We start from the raw sequence: 4,895 nt of genomic DNA on the forward strand, positions 1-4,895 counted from the left end.
AACTCTCTATTAACTTCAGTGAGTTTTTAATCAAGCCCAACTAAGTCAAACAGCAAGATTTAAAGACAGCTGAGGAAGTTCACAAGACAGTAACTTAGACTGCACAAGGCCAGAGGATCTGGAAAAAACCCAAACGTCAGTGAAGGGACTAATTAGAGGACATGAAAAGCTCACTCCCAAGTCTTGGGAATTTCATTATCTTCTGTGATAACAGGACTCAGAAAATGCAAGCAATGATCTGAATCAGTTTCTAACTCAAGTGCAAATTTACTGTGAGCTTTTTAAAAAGCTTGGGGTTTTGCTCAGTGATGCCACAAGACCTCTAAGTAGTCTTTTTTTTCTTTTATCTTTTTTTTTTGTTGGGTCTCTTGGCTTTCTAGCTGGTCTAGAATTGCTAGCGTCAGGACTTCTGTCATCCAAGCTCAAGCAAATTGCCAAACATTAATTTTGGCATCAACTAAGGCATGTCCCCTACAGATGCAGAACTCAATCTCCACATTCTTGTTCTTTAAAACATAAACCAAAACAAACAAAACTGTTTTCTTATTTGTGTGCTTAGCAAACTATCATTCTCATAAGCATGTAAAATTCTTTATATAAAATATATTCTTCTTCGGATAAGTTTCCTAGCTCCAACAAAAAATAGAAATCCAATATTTGAAAGTTAACATTTTCAATTAATTTTACTTGCTTAGTGTTTCTGGAAAACAAGGCCAGCAAAGCATATTGTATTCTGACAAGAGTACAGTATACCACTAAAATCAAAGTTAAGTTCAGACACAAAGTGGTTTGAACTTCATTGGTATTATAAAACGAAAAAGGAAACCTACAGATACAAAAGTTTCAGGCCCTGGGTCTCAGTATGCTTAAATCTACTTAGTTGTGTAAGAATGAAGATAAACATTAATAATTATATTAATACCTTGTTACAGATAAGAATTTTCCTTCAATTTTTCCTCAATAAAAAATAAAAAATTGGGATCTTTTGCACAAGTGAAAGCAATGAATATTTGACCTGCCTAGAGAGAATATGTTTTGTAAATGAAAGAGACACATTGGAAGTGAGGATTTAGCAGAACAAATCTTAAATTACCAAGCACAGCAGAAAATACTACACTGAAAAGTGAAATAATGTTAACTACTTGCAAATGGAGCAGCATAAAAATTATCAGTAGCACTAAGAAGGTGAATGATGAATTTTTGCTGCAGCAGGTACAGGTTTGCTTTGTTGTCAGGAAGGAGCATACACAGGTATGTATTGCAAGCAACTAGATCACCAAATTAAGGAGTAAACTGAGGCTACTGATCTGAAGAAAGAGAAGAGCAACAGGACACAGTAGTGTGGTGTTTTCACTCTGCTTACTGCCCTGATTCTTCATGGAAGAAGATGCTTTTGCATCTTCACAAAGACAGTGAAAAAGAAATTAAAAATACCTGATTTAATGATTCAAGACTTCTATTTTTATAGAAGCAATTAATGCTAAACTTTCCTCAGAAAGAAGTCTGTCATCCAAGACTGGTCATATTCTAAAAGCCACTGCAGACTTGACTCAATTGCCAAAATAGCACATGAAACCTTGAGCTATTTGTCCCACAACACCCTAACCCCTTCTATCTGCTAACAGAGCTATTGCTCTTCTACCCTTTGACCTATTGGCCAAACATCTTGGATTCTTGCCACAAGGCACATGGCTTAAAATTCTTGATGTGCTTTCAGTGGCTTATGCAAATTTTGTCCACTAGGATGGCCTTATTGGAAAAAAAAAAAAAATTGCTGTGGAAGTTACATAAAGCAAAGGGAATAAATTTTCCTTAGCATATTGGAGCCTTATACATGAATCTTCTACATGAATCCCTCCAAGGATACAGAAGAGGTTCTGTTGTAAATATTGGATGTTGACAGTATTAGAAGGCACATTTCATTGAAGAGTTGGAAAAATTATGAAAATATTCAGAGGAATAGGTGGATGTTGTACAAATACTGATAATACAATGGTAAAGAATTAAGTAGGAACTGGTAATAAAGAAAACACAATCAATTAAGAAAAGACACAGCTTGACATGCTAATATAGTAAAACTTTTTGTGGTGTAATAGAGCACATTATACTAGAGTGTATGCCCATTATCTGCAGCTTATGATAGAGACTTATATCAATTAAGAAAGTGGCATTTCCTCTTGGAGGGAAAACACTTGAAGTAGTATATTTTCTGAGCATTGATCCATAAGTACTTACAGAAAAGTAAGGGGGGTGAGGGGAAAGTACCTCTGAATACATACCAGATAATACCTGCAGTAGATGGAAATTTGTTAAACATTATCACATATAATAAGCCACAAAATAGAGATGTTACATATAGAGAAAATATTATTATATAACTCAATTTGCTGAAGGCTTGATTTTGGACAAAGACAAATTTGTATTTGTAGGTTATCAGATAATACAAAAAAAGTTGTTTCCAGAACACAAATTATTGCTATATTGGTAGGAGCACCAAGAAATTTGAGGGGAAGGGGTAAAAAAACTGTCATGTGAAGTAAATGCCATTTCCTTACAACAAATCTTTGTTTGACCTTCCAAAAATTCAGTTCAGCAAAATCATATATTAAAGGTGTTTGAAGTCTGAGAAACTCCCTGGGCTGAGGTCTTCAGCTGAGGGTAGAAGCTGTACTACCTCCCACAGCTGCAGAATGCCACTGCCATTGGTCAGGGTCTAATAGCACTGGCTCTGCATTCTGAGCAGCTCCATCCTATTTGAGACAGCGGAAGCTAAAGGTAAGTTTTGGCACTTCTCTCTTAGGTGAATTTTTATCGCTGGAAATACTAGTATTTGTTTTATTTTATCATGCTTAATACTGATTCAAAGCTCGCAGATTGTGGAGACTATTTATTTTTCCCTGGATATGTCTTAGTTCCTTCCTGTGAGAGGTGTGCATAATCTTCATCAAAATATTTGATCTTACAGCTACTGCAGATGCCAATATTTCTACAGTGCATTCCAATATATTTCATGAAAGGGAAATAGAGACATGCAAACACTGCAAATTAGTGCAGATAGTATAGCCATAGGTAAACTTTTTTTTTTCCAGAGATATTTGATGGGTTTGTCTCTATATATGCAAAATTTAATACTTATCAAGCCTCATACCCTTTAAAAAGCTTTAATTTTTAGGAGTTGTGGCATGCAAGCAATTATGCATAGTGAAAAATTTTTTATTTAAGAATTGTTTATTCAGAGGAAAAATTACACCATATATGTTAGTACTACATTTTGGGTTGATAGATAACATCCTCTATTGCTGAATCATCTGAGATAAATGACATAGTAAGGAAAAGCAAGACCAAAACCAATTCTGTCAAAAATAGGCAGCAGAAAACAAAGACCGACAAAAATCTGCTAATTCTAGCATACTCACTTATTTAAGAGATTGATTGCATTTCTATTTTATTTTAATTTATTTAATTTTTTTTTATAAAGCAGAATACTTTTATTAATATTGGAAGCTAATACTGAAAGGTGAAATTCATCTAAGCTTTCTCGAAGAGAAGACCCAGTGACTCTAGCTTCTTCCAGCAGCAGCCGAAGTCTTTCTGAATAATAAAAATGAGAGAAAAATGAACGCCTTGTGTTACTGACCATCCCCAGAGGAATTTCATATCCTCATGCCTAAACCAACTTTATAAAGACCTCTTTTCATGAAGCTAAAATTCAGCTTGTTGCCCAGTACATACATAAAAAAAAAAAAGTCTCATGTATTTCTTGTACTTTATTATAAGTAGCTACAATTTTGAAATTAAATATTTAAGACTGTGTATCACGGCATCGCATAAGGAATACAGTTTATTAGACTTATGCATTGCTCATTATCTCTGTGCTTTTAGTGAAATTAATATGAGCTGTAGATAAATAAAGATGTAAGTAAAGAACGTTGAATAGAGCCTTGTGTCAGGCATCTTATATGATAATAATGAATGCATCATTTACAAGGAAAAGGGAATGCATAAACACTGCTTCTCAAGCCTAGCATGAATTTTTCTACCATTTTACAATTCTGGAACCTTAAATAAGTGATAATTCAATTTTATAGAACTTTAAATAGGTGATAACTCAGTTTTACAATTCTATTTTCCAAGGAGAACAGGTGAATACACCACACCACAATTTCTCACTACTTCAAAAATGGTTTTGATTGAATAATGAAGGAATTCAGAGTACTGGTGTTACTGTCCTTGGGGCAACATATTATTTTTTATTTTGCTCCCAAGGCCTTTGCAAAAGTATGGTCCAGATGTGCCACACCAAGTAAAATTATGTTCTGACAAACCAACTAACAGGTGAAAAGTGTTTTGATTATGCTTATCCAGAAATGACAGAGTTTCTAATGTTTTCTAACAGGCTGGTTGTTTTGTTTGTTTGTTTGATTCTATTTAGTGTTTTTTATGATGGAGGAGAGATATAATATTACATTTTTATACATTCCAAAAGATTATTTATTGTGATAGAGACAAGTAATATAATAATTTACCTTTTCTCCAGTTTCTCAAAAGTTCATATCGAATTGCAATGAAAATAGGTCAAGTTAGATGAAAGGGTAAAAATATCGTTCAGATGTTTATTTTTACACCAATAAAATTCCATAGGTCTTTTCTAAATTATATGAATATGAATATGGCCAAAGCAGTATGCAGAATTCTCAGCTCCAGCGACTCTTCATGAAGAAAACCAGATTAAACTACTGAGTCACCATAAATAAATGTTAATTATTCATCAGAAATATTGTGGGGTTTATATATAAATATATATATATATATACACACTGTATTTGTGACATGGTACTCAACACCAGGGTACCTACCATCTGTCCATTTTCTTCTCTTTCAGAAAAGAAAACAGA

Source organism: Agelaius tricolor, unplaced genomic scaffold (assembly GCF_023055355.1).
Source record: "Agelaius tricolor isolate 1412-34295 unplaced genomic scaffold, bAgeTri1.0.p SCAF_3, whole genome shotgun sequence".
NCBI lineage: Eukaryota > Metazoa > Chordata > Aves > Passeriformes > Icteridae > Agelaius > Agelaius tricolor.